At 46.9% G+C, this 14,435-nt stretch overlaps 1 protein-coding gene across 1 annotated transcript in view; it reads left to right on the top strand.

Moving 5' to 3' along the window:
• Positions 1-14,435, top strand: part of CSMD2 (CUB and Sushi multiple domains 2) — a 797,331-nt gene that overhangs the window by 364,041 nt on the left and 418,855 nt on the right.

Raw genomic sequence — 14,435 nt, 5'->3', positions numbered from 1 at the left:
TCAAGTTGACCCCAGCTCATGGTGACCCCACATGTGTCAGAGTAGAATGGTGCTCCACAGCGTTCTCAATAGCTGATTTTTTTTTTTTTGAAAGTCGATTGCTAGGCCTTTCTTTGAAGGTGCCTCTGGGTGGACTCAAACCTCCAACCTTTTGGTTAGCAGCCAAGTGCATTAACCATTTGCTCTACCCAGCTGTAGGGGGTTTTAAGTCCCTTGGGTGTACTTACGAGGCATGGGGTCAACCTTCCCCACTATAGAATTGTCAGGGTGTCACACCATCCCTTCCAGAGACAGGCTGGAAATAATGAACACGAGGAAGTGGATGGCTCCAGAACTGTCAGGATAAAATGTGAAGTCTTTCTGTTTGCCTTGAACAGTGGCAGCTCGTAACCGGCAAAGGGTTTAGTAGTAACTCTAAAAATAATCAGGTATGACAGCTGTGACTTGGTTCCTGTCAGGACAAAGTTGTCTAATTTAAAACCCAAGCACTTGGGCTGTGAGTCTGAACTCTTCACTTCTCCGAAGAAATTTGGGGGAGGAAAGAGGGAGGAGAACCCTGAGATTTTCCTAATTACACTTGCGTCCATGAAAATGAGATAGAGTCCCCCACTCTCCTCTCAGGGGCCCCTGTTTCTCAGGGTTGTAGCACAGAGCTCTAAGAGCTACGTTCAAACTCACTGGCTTCTGGCTGTTTATAAAAGCAGTTGCATGTAATACAAGAGCCTCCCAATTGGAGAGAAAACAAAAGACAAGGAAAGCATTGTTAGTGACCTTTGGACCTTGTGCTAGGTACTTGCTTATGTGGTATTGGATCTAATAGAAACTCAGTGGTTGATGCTAGCTCTCAATTTACAGGACTAGAAAGCTGCCTGTCATTAATATGAGACTTTCAGAAAGTAACTGTTTGAGGGCAAACAGCCACTCACAGGTGGGAGCCTGGTTCCTGACTGATGACTCTTGCCTCATCCTGTCTGCACAGAACAGCTTCTTTGGGGGCTGAAGGTCCAGATGCGGGGCCTCAGCAGCTAAGCCTGACCAGGAAACTTGCCTAAGACTGTGCTGTGTTTTGATATTTTACCAAGTCCCTTCCCAGGGCTCCAAAATTGACTTCAACTTCCATTTTCTGTAAACGAAAGATGAAAATTGGTTAGTCCCCGGTCCTGAATTCTTGCTCCAGTTCTGCCAGATGGCTGGATTCCCTTAGCCATCACCTCCCTACCCATGAGCTTGTGGTTTCTCATCTGTAAAATGAACAATTTGGACTGAGCAGAGAAGGCTTCCAGGTGACATGCCATAGTTGTGTGGCTGGATTTGAGGTCGGCCTGATGATCTACTTCTGAAAATTAGCCAATGAACAAACCCTATGGGTCACAACAGAATATTACCCAGTATAGTACAGGAAGATGAGCCACCTAGGTTGGAAGGCACTCAAAATACACAGTAGCCACAACGATGGACTCTCTGGCATACCAATGATCGTGAAGATGGTGCAGGACCTGTTGACATTTCGTTCTGTTTTACTTGGGGTCACCATGAGTTGGACCCAATGCTATGGCAACTGACAACAACAAGGAGGTATCAGATGCCATTTGAGGATGCCTGGGCAATTTTTGGGGGGGGGCAATTGAAGTTGGTGGGGGGCTGGGGTTTGACCAGTGGGAGCTGATTACTCTGGGGATATTGCTCAGCCTGGGCAGCTTTTTTCACTCCAGTTCTTTCTCCCAAGGGGCCAAGGTTGGCCCACCTGCTCTTTGGACTTCAGCTGAGGAGCAGAGATGAAGGCGGCACAGCTCGTTCCTGAAATAGGATGGGATGTGAGGATAAACTTGACTAAAAATCCACACACATTGGTCAGATTCTGCTCAGGCTCAAAAGAACCATAGCTGCTATGTGTCTTTGTTCACAACCTTCCACCCCCTCACGCTGATAAAATCTTGGAAGATAAGCTCCATGATAACCATGTGGAGGCTAGCAGATACAGGAAGAGGCAGCAGTAAAAGGTAAACTCAATGGCAATCTTTTGATATTCGGGCCAGACTCCCTACCAGGAGGGATGAAGCAGGGGAATTCCTTGTTTGTTCTTAGCTGCCTTTGAGTAGACTCCAACTCCTGGCGACTCTGTGTACAACAGAACGAAATGTTGCCCGGTCCTGTGCCATCCTCACAATCGCCGGCATGTTTGAGTCTGTCATTTCAGCTACTGTGCCTATCCATCTCACTGAGGGACTCCCACACCCTAGTTGGCCCTCTGTTTCACCAAACTTGATGTCCTCCTCCAGCAACTGATGTCTCCTGATGATGTGTCCAAAGCAAGTGAGTCAGAGACAGTTCTGTTGTGATCTAAAGGGTTTTCATTGTATAGGACAGAGTAGAACTTCCCCATAGGGTTTCCAAACCTGTAATCTTTTAGGAAGCAGACTGCCACATCTTTCTCCCTTGGAGTGGCTGGTGAGTTCAAACTGCCAACCTTTCAGTTAGCAGCTGAGCACTTAACTACTGCGCCACCAGGGTGCCTTAATTTTTGGAAGTAGATCATTACACCTTTTTTCCTAATTCCTTGTTTAAATACCAAAACACCAAAACCATTGCCAAGTTGATTCCGACTCACAGGCAGCTTAAAACTAATAATAGTAAAATAAAACAGTTGCCATGGAGCTTGATTCTGATGCATGGTAACCCCATGTGTGTCAGAGTGGAACTGTGCTTCATAGGGTTTTCAATGGCTGATTTTTTGGAAGCAAATCACCAGGCTTTTCTTCCAAGCCGTCTTTGGGACTTAGACTTCCAACCTTTCAGTTAGCAGCTGCGTTAACCATTTTTACACCCAAGGACTCAGGGAAGGTAAATAAACCTGGCTTTCTAATCCAACTATGTGTGCCAGGCATCTAAGGTATCTCCTCCAGGTCCCTTTTCCAGTCTTCTCCACCCTGCTATCTGCCCCGAGAGGCTGCCACATATGGACCCCATCAGTGGGTCCTGTGCCGTTTGACTTCCATTTCAGTTTAGCTAATGGGGACCCCCACAGGAGATTAGGGAAGGAAAAGGGTGAGCTCCAGTCATTCTTCTGGCTTCCTCTGTGCAGGGCTGCCTGGAGCTGGCTCTCTGTCCTTCGAGTAGAGGTCTCTGCTCCACTTAAAGTGTCCTCTCTAAAGGACTCTCCTTCCAGGTTCAGTAATTTCTCCCTCTCCTTGTCCCCTCCTGCCTAGGGTGGTAACAAGTCTGCTATCCATTGTGGCTTTCCTACACCCTACCCTCACCTTTGTAAATAGCCTCTTTATTAAACACTCCTTGAATCATTCTAATTTGAGCGGGCCATCTGCTTCCTGCTTGAACCTGCTGGATGCACCAGATTCTAGCTTTCCACCATGGGTAGCTGTGGAGGTGGCTAAGTAAAGGAAAGTGTGGACATCAGCCTATGGTAGAAGGATATGACACTTCTGGAGGCCCAGGTACCCAGCAGTCATGCAACCTAGCCTGGTTTGCATCTGCAGGGCCCCATGGCCTAGGAAGAGATGCCTAATACCCTTTGGGATGAGTTGACGTAGGGGCATTGGTCTAGAGGGCCCGATAGTAAATATTTTAGGCTTTGTGGGCCACACGGTTTCTGTCACAACTACTCAACTCTGCCATTGTAGCTCAAAAATAGCCGTAGACGTTAGGTAAATGAATAAGCCTGGCTGTGTTCCACTAAAACTTTATTTAAAAAAACAGGCAGTGGGCTGGAATTGAGCCAACGGTCGTTAAGTTTTTGACCCCAGGTCTAGAGATGTCAGATCGGGACTTTCAAATTTTTTGGATTGCACCCTACAGTAAGAAATACACTTTATATCATGACTCAGCACATAAATACACACTTAATAATCATGATAATAACGACGATGATCATAACTAATATTTACGTCATGTTTAATATGCTCCAGTCTCTGCTCTAAGTTATATATATTTATTCATTTAATCATCATAACAACCCTTTGATGTGGGGGCAGGGGGAAAGACTTTTTATCCCTACTGTAAAGATAAAGGTAGCTAAGCAAAGGAAGGTTACAGAAACAAAACTTTTATGAAACAATACTTAGACTTACTACATGTGTGACATACTCTTTTGTTTTCTATTCTATTCTGTTATGCTCTCTTCCCTCTTTTATTATTTAAAAATGCAACCCCAAACTGGTCTCATGACCCATTAATGGGCAACAATCCATGGACTGATTTGAAAAGCACCATCGAGGCGAGCTGGAGGTAGCTCCCACCTCTGAGATTGCATGACCTTGTTTTATCGGTGGCCTTGGGAGCCACAGACAGGAGTCCAAATTCTAGCTTTGCTGCTTACTAGCAAGGTAACTTTGGATAGGGCTCACCCATAAAAAGCAGTGAGGTAATAATAGAGTTGTGAAGATGAACTTAATTGAAATCATGAGAATAAAAGTACCTGGAACTTCCGCTCTCCTACAGTGTGGGCTGGACTTGTTGACTCATTTCTAATGGTGTAGAGTATGGAAAGGGTCAAATGCCATCTTTGCAGTGGAGAAACCTGGCAGACATCCTCATAATAGGCCCTGTTGTTATCACGTGTCCCCTTATATGATGTGATGAGGAGGACATCTACCTCTCTGGTATTTTTCCCCCAAATCCATAAGCCCACTTTAACCATGAGAAAACATTAGACAAACCCAAATGAAAAAGCATTCTATAAAATCCTTGGCCAATATGCTTCAGAAGTGTTAAAAGTCTTGAAAAAACAAGGTAATACTAAGAAACTGCACAGATTAGAGGAGGCTAAGGAGACATGAAGGAGCCCTGGTGGTGCAGTGGTTAAGTGCTTGGGTGCTAACCCAAAGGTCAGCAGTTCAAACCCACTAGTGGCTCCGTGGGAGAACAGACCTGACAATCGGCTCCAGTAACAATTTCAGCCTAGGAAGCCCTATAAGGCAGTTCTACTCTGTTATATGGGGTCGCAATGAGTCAGAATTGATTCAATGGCACCTAACAGTAACAGCAAGGAAATATGACCACTAAATGCAATGTAGGCTGCTGGATTGGATCCTGGAAAAGAAAAAAGACATTCGTGGAAAAGGTGATGAAATCCAGATAAAGTCTGTTGTTAGCATTGTGCCAATGTGGACTTCTTAGTTATGATAAAAGGGCTACGACTATGTAAGATCCTTACATTAGGGGAAGCTGGGTGAAGAGTATACAGGAACTTTGTGTACTATCTTTGCAACTCTTTTTATTTCAAAGTAAAAAGTTGTTTTTGTTTTTTTAAGTCTCCCCAGGCTATACTAATGTGCGTCCAGGATTGAGACACCCTCTTTTTGATCCTTAATTTCCAGGAATCACAGAACCAGGTTTTGCCTTCAATGGCAGTGACAGAGCTAGTGTTTGTCTTGGCCTATCTTCTGTCACAGTCATTCTCAAGCTTTGTCGGAAGCTGCAATCACCTGGAGAAGCCCTGGTGGTGCAGTGGTTAAGCACTCAGCTGCTAAGTGAAAGGCTGGCAGTTTGAACCCACTGCTCCATGGGAGAAAGATGTGGCAGTCTGCATCTGTAAAGATTACAGCTTTGGAAACTCTGTGGGCCAGCTCTACTCTCTAGGGTTGCCATGAATCGGAATTGACTCAACATGACAGGTTTTGTTTTTCCCTTGGCGGGGGAATCACCTGAGAAGCCTGTAAAAATCGCAGGGCTCAAGACACGAGAAGAACGAAGCAACAACAAAAAGCACAGGTTGTCCCTGATTTAGGATTTTGAGTTACGATGGACGGCACTTATGAGTCTTTTTTGTACATCTTACTGTTAGTAATATGTACTCCATATAACGTTGTGGCACATACTTTGCTGATGTTCTCACTCTAAAATGTTCGCTTGCAGATGTTCAAAGATCGGATTTATGAAGATACTGATAATAAAAGGCAATAATGAAAACTAAAAAAAAAGAGGCATTTGATTTATACCAGAACAGATTTACAACGGAGTCATCAGGAGGTTATCTGTCATAAGTCCAGGACTGCCTATACCTGGCTCAGGCATATCTGATCAACGCTTCCTCCGCCCTGTCTCCTGCCCCTCCTTCTGTGGACTGGGAATCAATGGTCGAACTTATCTTCTGAGCAAGGCATCTGTGGTCGGCAAAATAATGCCCCCCCCATGTCCATATCCTAATCACCAAAACCTGTTGAGCATGTTAAGTTACATGGCAAAAGGACTTTGGGGGTACCTTTAAGTTAAGGTTTTTGAGATGGGAAGATTACCCTGGATTATCCAGGTAGGCCTGATGTAATCACAAAGGTCCTTAAAAGAGGGAGGCAGGAGAGTCAGAGTCATAGAAGGAGATATGGCAAAAGAAGCAGAAGGTCAGAGTCAGAGATACGAAGGTACCTGCTGCTGGCCTTGAAGATGGAGCAAAGGGCAACAAACCAAGGAATGAAGGCAGCCACTAGAAGCTGAAAAAGGCAAGGATTCTCCCCTAGAGCTTCCAGAGGGAGTGTGGCCCTGCTGACACGTTGATTTCAGGCAAGTGAAACCCATTTCAGACTTCTGACCTGCAGAATTTTAAGATAATAAATTTGTGTTGTTTTAAGCCACTAAGTTTGTGGTAATTTGTTATAGCAGCAATAGGAAACCCATATAATATCATTCTGTTTCAGCTGGTGATCTGTAATTTCCTGTGCTATTCTTAACCACTCTTGTGTATAAAAAATTGGTGTCAGAGCTTATTAGATAAATTGGTGAGGAGCTAAAGTTATCTACTCAACTTTACACACTTCACTCACTTGCTGACTCACTAAGTCATCCCTGATTCACTCGTTTGCTTCTCCATTAATTCACTCTTATATTCTTTGAGTTTATTCACTCACTGCCCTACTCATAAACATGTATCTCAGTAAACAGCAGCGAAGTTGCTGGAACAGTTGATGGCCAGTGATAAGCAGTATTTGAGGGGTGAATATGTCTTAGGAAGCACAGTCCTAGAGGGAGGCAGCCACTTGCAATTAGAGCAAATGAAGCCAGGAGTTAGCAGAGAGGCGACACAGAGAGAGGGAATCCTTTTGGCATTTGCATTCTTAGTTCTGATCATTCCTGGGGCCAGCTACAGCCTTGCTCTTCCCATGGTTTGGCTACAGCATCCAGTCATTTTTCCTTATCCCAGGCTGGTTTGATCTGGGTTTCTGCTACTTAAAACCAAAAGTATTAAGGCATTAACCCAGGTGTGATTGATAGAGGTGAGCAATATGAGAAGACAGGAATGCTTCTCTTCCCTGTTTGTCAACTACCCTCTTCCTATCTCCTTCCTCTTCCCTCTGCTTGTGTTACCTCCACCAGACTAATGAATGGACCTTGCATTTGTTACTGAGTCACTCTAGGTACAATACTGGCACAGAGTGGGTCCTCCGCAATGATTCCTAATGCTTTTTGGGAAACCCTGATGGCGTAGTGGTTAAGAGCTACGGCTGCTAACCAAAAGGTCAGCAGTTTGAATCCACCAGGCGCTCCTTGGAAACTCTCTGGGGCAGTTCTACTCTGTCCCATAGGGTCATTTTTTGAGCACTTGCTATGTGACAGGCACTGTGCTAAGAGGTTTTATACCCATCACCTCACTTAAACCTCCTAACAACCCTGAGTATGCAAACAGTTAACATGCTTGGCTGCTAACCTAAAAGTTAGGGGTTTGAGTCCACCCAGAGATACCTCAGAAGAAAGATCTGGGGGTCTACTTCTGAAAGGTCACAGCTATTAAAAACCCTATGGAGCACAGTCCAACTCTGACACATGGAATCAACTAGACAGCAACTGGCTTTTAAAAACTCCGAGATGGGTGCTATTGGTATCCTGTTAAATACATGGAGAAACTGAGGCCCAAAGCAGGTCAGTTCCTTGCCCAAAATGAGAAAGCTTTTAAGGTTAGAGCTGAGAAGTGGACATAGGCGAGCCCATGCACGTAATCTCTACTCCAGAGTGCTTCCCACTTGGGAAACGTCAGTCCGTTTGCCCACGGTTCTCCTTTGCTGCATGGAAGCATGCCATGACCAGGAGTTGCAGCTCCCATTTCTTTATGATGCTTTATGAGCATCGCTGTACCACATTTAACCCTCATCACTGCACTGGGAAACACACTGGGAGAAGAGGCTCAGAGAGGTGAAGCAACCTCTCCAAGGTCACACGGCCAATAGCTGGTAGAGGTAGGATCAGAATCCAGCTCCCTCTGACTTCAGGACACCTATCTCACTGATCTTGTTGTTGTTAGCTACCCCGGAGTGGACCTCCGATTCATGACGACCCCATGCATGACAGAAGGAAACATTGCTCAGTCCTGCACCATCCCCACGATCAGTTGTGGATTGGACCATTGTGATCCATAGAGCTTTCATCAGATGATTTCCAGAAATAGACCGCCAGGCCTTTTTTCCTAGTCCGTTTTAGTTCGAAAGCTCCACTGAAACCTGTTCAGCATCATAGCAACTCGCAAGCCTCAGGGGACAGACAGGTGGTGGCAGCACATGAGGTGCATTGGCAGGAATCAAACCCAGGTCTTCCACACGGAAGGTGAGAATTCTACCAGTGACCTTAGCGTCCCCACGATGTTTAGCCCAGCTATTCTCCAGCAGAGTGGGAGGCTGGCTTTCGCAGCTGGTTTCAGACTGCTGAACTCTCAGGCAGGGTGGCTTGCTGCCTCCTGGGGAGGGAGGGGGAGGCAGGGAGCATCGATGGTGCTCAAACACAGAAGGGCAGTCGAGTGGCAGGCAAACACTGGTGTGGGAGGCTCTTCGATAAGCCATCTGTAAACATTTCCTCTGGGTGAGAAGTATCATCCAAATTTAATCCCCAGAGGCCTCTGCAAGGCGTACATTACCACCCTCTCTGGAAGAGGGCAGGTCCCTTTTCTGAGTCCTTTCCACCAGTGGCAAGCAGGTGATGGTGAAGACCAAGAGCACAGAGCTGGTGGAAGAGAAAGACGAGTTGATGGCCGAGTGGACCATGTACTCTGGGTGCCACGGAGCACCCTGTCCTTCCGCCCTGTGCTCTTCTGTCACCAGAATGTGTGTAAGTATCCTTACTTCCCCGGGAAGACCTAGGCCAGAGTGCTCTGGCATCTGCTTGATCCCTGTGTGATCTGGAGAGTGGAGTTCAAGGCACTGATAAAATTCTATCCTCTCTTCTCAGTCATAAGCATGGGAAGGAAATAACTCACTTTTGTGAGGTACTTACGATGTGTCAGGCATAGTCCTAGCCATGTTATTGCCAGAACCCCACATCACAGGTGGTATTTCTTCATGGCTCAGCCGAGGAAGCTGAGGCACAGAGAAGTTCAGTCCCATGCCCACCGTACACCATTAGTGAACGTGGGAGCCAGGATTCAAACGCTCCTCTGTCTGATTCCAGAGCCTTCCCTTAGCCCTGTTGGGGAACAAGACAGGTGGTGTCTCCACTTAGGCACTGACCTGAGCCAGGAAGGGTTAGAGGGCAGAGCGTGAGCGTGCTGGGGTCACCAGGCCCTGAAGGCTTGTGTCCTGTTCCTGGCCAAGGCTGATGTGGTTAGGATTTAGCAACTTAGGGCATGGGGACTGCCAGGCCTCAGGCTGTCACCCTGCATCCCAGGTATAACCTGTAATAACAGAGACTCAGGTTAGAGGCAGGGAATAGCCATCTGAAGAGCCAACAGCTGGACAGGGCAGAGACCATGCTTAGACTCGGTCCCAGTCAGGCTGGTGTAAGTTCTGGAGGAGGACAGATGTACAAGGCGCAGGACACCGTTTACAAAGAGGGCAGGAGGGAGGAGGCACAGAAGTGGAAGAAATGACTCTGGGACACCATTTTCCCAAAGCTTTCTCTCTTTGTCAGAGTGAGTGCTCAGCCCTTCTCTTCACTGAGTATCTTCACACCAGGGGTCACAGGGACCTGTCTTTCTGAGAGCAGTTTCATCAGCTGATTGGCCCAGCTTAGGTCGGGTGGCCAATCAGCTGTGACCTAAGGACCATGTGACACACAGGGCTGCCTCTTTCAGGAAGTGTGGCTTGAGGGAAGGAGACTGATCTTCAAAGACTTCCACAGTTCCAGTTACTATCAAGTCAATTCCGACTCATGGTGACACCATGCGTGTCAGAGTAGAACTGCTCCATGGGGTTTTCAGTGGCTGATTTTTCAGAAGTAGATCGCCAGGCCTTTTTTCCAAGGTGCCTCTGAGTGGACTCGAACCACCAGCCTTTCAGTTAGCAGCCAAACTCGTTAACCATTTATGCCAACAATGGACTCCCTCAAAGGACTTCTAGGGCTCAGAGAAGAGTGGAACTGCCTGATTTAGGCCTGGAGACAGAAAAAGGGAGTTAGTATGTCCCACCCTTCCCCAGGCATTCTCTGAAAGGTTATTAGAAATCCACAAGCCCCCTCCCCCAGAGCTTGGCACAAGGCATCACTTCCCATCTCCAGACTCACTTGTTTCTGTTCCCTTCAGCACCATGAGTACCTCCTCTCCATAGAAGCAGGGATCCCTCACCCAGCAGAGTCCCCCCCCAAGCCCTTCACAATGTGCCACCCCCAACGTGCTAGCCCCAGGATCCTGGTTAGAAGCCCTTGTTCCGTCTGCAAACACAGCCAGGAACTCCGTCCCCTGGCACGCCCAGACTCAAACACACGGCCTCCAGAGAGCGCGAGGTGCGTCTGGCGGATGAACAAATGAACGTTTACCTGATGTGTTTGCGTGGGCTCCCTGGAGCTCGCATTAAGCTGAGCAGGGAAGAGCCCTGATAATTTGTTAAGTTTATTGAGTTGCTTTGGAGGCAAAGGCACGTTTGCCCACACTAATTACCAGATGCCATTGTTGCTGCCTAAGAAGAGTTCCCCAAGAAGGCACCAGCAGCTGCCATGTGAATGGGAAGCACGGCTCAGGCTGCAAGACCAGTGGGGTGGGGAGGCGTGTTTTCATGACAGGAGTGGGTGGTGCCCAGGAAGCCAAGATGACACTCAGCATGGCATTCGAGGTAGTCCCCGCTGTCTCCTGGCTTACCTGCTCAGCTGCCTCTCCCTTTGCTTTTCCCCACATATGCCCTCTGCTTCCACCAGTAGGATCTCATTCATTCATTTAATCAATGCCTTCACCTACTCTGCTGTATTTATTATTGTTGTTAGTTGCCCTTAACTCAGCTCCCAACTCATGGCGACCTCACTCGCAACCGGATCAGACAGTTGTTTTCCATAGGGCTTTCGTTAGCAGATTTTCAGAAGTAGATGGCCAGGCCTTTCTTCCTAGTTTGTCTTAATCTGGAAACTCCACTGAAACCTGTTCAGCATCATAGCAACACACAAGCCTCCACTGACGGATGGCTGGTGGCTGTGCTTGAGGTGCACTGGCCAGGAATCGAACCCGGATCTCCCAAATGGAAGGCAAGAATTCTACCACTGAATCACCACTGTCCTTGTTCAGCAGTATCTACCGAGTCCTTTCCATGTGTCAGGCACTCTGCTAGGCCCTGAGGAAAGAACTGTCCACAAAATAGAACCTTCTCCTGTCTTCAGGGAGCACACAGTTTGGTGGATGAGACAGATCCCTGAACATGGTGAAGTAAGCAGGATGGTAGAGAAAATGCAGGGAGCCGAGGGGCTATGGGAGATGCAAACTAGAATTGGCATCAAAGGGATAGCTTCCCGGAGCCAATGGCTTATAGACTGAGACCTGAAGGATGAGCAAGAAGTAGCTAGGAAAAGAGTAAGAGTGGGACAAGGCGGACAGGGGGAAGTCGGAAAGGAAGTGAGTTCTTGGTCATTGGGAACATTCAAAATAGATCTTGACTGTTTTGAATATCAAGAATGCTGTGGGCATTAGACCTAGAAGACTTGGGAAGTCCTTCCCAAATTGAAGATTTTAAGATTAGCTGATTTCCACTCTTCTGAAAGCAGCAGGGGATGTAATTAGAAAGAATGCCCACCATTGAAAGCAGGGGACTGCCATTCATTCATTCAATCACTTATTCACAAAGCACACATAAGAACCCATCTCTGCCAAAGCAACACCCTGGATTAGCTGGCATTTCCATGGCCTCCGTGGGTCTTCCGTACTGATGGTCACAGCACCCTGAACACCTGCAGCCAGCAGGCCCTTTCCCACCCTCACCCTCAATGCTTGTGCACTTCTTCTGCCACCAGCTGGGCCTTGTACTTTCTGAGAATCAGTAGGGTTTATTGCCAGCTCTCTTCTGTGCCAGTCACACTTGTTATTGTAATTATGTGATTTAAATTAAACATCACATAAATGGTGAAATATGAGTGTGAAAGGAAATATAGTTGCATCTATGGAAACTAAATTGAATACTTTGGAATGGCTCCATGAAAGAAACTCTCTAAAAAGCATTGCTTCCTAAATATTAGGTGTGAGTGAGACAAAAGCACCTAATGGATAGGTTCCATGGGGACAGGGACTGGGTCTGTCTTGTTCACTACTGCATCCCTGGCACCTAGCACAGTGCCTGGCACATGGTAGGTGCCAGAAAATATTTGTTGAATGGATGAACGGTACCAAAATTGGAAATGGGGAACCACGCATTATGAGTGTAGTGTATACAAGATAGACAATGCAGAGAATGGACCCATTGTCAAAGGAAAGGCCTTGGTCCTCCATTAAAAGAATTGGAAAATTAATGTACCTTTAATAATATTTTTTGTGAAAAAGAAATATTTAAGCTATGTATGCATCTTTTTGTTTTTCCCAAGCACTCAGCTGCTAACTGAAAGGTTGGCAGTTCTAACTTACCCAGAGGCAGCCCAGAAGAAAGGCCTGGTGGTCTGCTTCAGAAAGGTCGCAGCCGTGAAAACCTTACGGAGTACAGTTCTACTCCGCAGCGCACAGGGTTGCGATGAGTCAGAGTTGATTCCACGGCAGCTGGTTTGGTTTTACTTAGAAATTATTTTTTAAAATTTATCAGCCAACTGCATCATCTGAGAGCCTTCTACGGTAGGGGTCGTCAAACTTTCTGCAAAGGGCCAGATAATAAATATTCTTGACTTTGCAGGTCATAGTCTCTGTCACAACTGCTCTGCCATGGTAGCGTGAAAGCAGCCATAGACAATGTGTAAATAAATGGGCATGGTTGTGACCCAATAAAACTGTATTTACCAAAACAGTAGTGGGTCATAGTTTGCCAACCCTTGTTCTATGGCATTGATTTATTCTGTGTACCAGGCACTGTGCTGTGGTGCTGGAGACACTGAGACAAACAGGACTCTGTCTCTGCACTCATGGAGCTCATTTCTAGTAGGGGTCAAGTCAAAAGGTGATTACAGTTTGGTGTGCCCAGTACAATGTAGGCACATGTTCATGGAGCCAAGGGGACGAATGGAGGAAGCTGCTTCTCCCCTGGTGCAGGGAGAGGATGAGGAGAGGTGGCATTCAGTTAAATTTGTAGATGAGGGATAGTTTCTCAGGTAGTCAGATGGGTGATGGCAGAGGGTTGAGGAAATAACATATGTGAATGCATGGAAACATGAAAGTGCTTGGTGTGTTCCAGGACATACAGGCCACGCTGTATAGCTGAAGCTCAAAGTGCATGTCATCCAGGATGGAAGGTAGGCAGGAAAGACCCTCTATCCTGCACTAAAAAGTCTGGACTTTATCGTGAAGCCAGTATGCCTCCACTGCTGGGTTTCCAGAAAGGCAGGGATTTGATCAAGTCACCCCACAGAGATGTTTTAGAACAGCGGGAGGATCAGAATGTTGTCTCTGTCTGGACGATAGAGGTGGAGAAGCCTTGGCCACCACTGACCCTGGTGGGGGCCAAGGTGAGAAATGGTTTGATGTTGATGCCTGGGTTGGGTGACTGGGAGGATGGAGCAGAATACGGGGAGATGGAGCACTAAGGAGCAAGAATGACTGGAAGGAAGCTTTGTTTTTTTCAGACCATAGTAAGCAACCCCAAACACATAGTAGGTAGCTGAGAATTGAATTTTCATGGGTTAGTTCGTATCTCTCAAATCTTCCTGTACCCTGCTGGAAGCCATGGGAGATCAGGGGCCTCTCTTCAAAGAGAAACCTGGATGCTGGGGGCACTACAGCACTCCATGTCCAAAATAGACTATCCCAGACATTCATCCAGTTGCTGGAAAATACGTAACACCATGGGGTTTTCTTGGGAAATGGGCTTATGTTAACATAGCAGGAGTCCTAGATTGGTGGAAGACTGATGTGGAAACATTTGTGATGAGCCTGAGCATCAGGGCTGAGTTAATTAAGGTTTGCTTCAGGGATGAAAGGTAACTGGGGCTGAAGGCACAGCAGTTGGCCTCCAGCAAGGCCTATGGTGGTCTCTGCCCATCCCTGACCAATATATTCCCAGAAGGATTTCCTTGCATGCACCCTTCCCAAGGGAGGAGTACAGGTGGCAGGAGGGAAGGCAAGGTTGGCTTGGAATGGGGGACAGGGTGGCAAGCACCTCCCATATCTCACATTCGCC

The sequence above is a fragment of the Loxodonta africana genome, chromosome 3 (assembly GCF_030014295.1).
Source record: "Loxodonta africana isolate mLoxAfr1 chromosome 3, mLoxAfr1.hap2, whole genome shotgun sequence".
In the NCBI taxonomy this organism is placed as follows: domain Eukaryota; kingdom Metazoa; phylum Chordata; class Mammalia; order Proboscidea; family Elephantidae; genus Loxodonta; species Loxodonta africana.
The sequence above is the reverse complement of the archived record's forward strand: the minus strand, read 5'-3'. Positions and strand labels throughout refer to the sequence as shown.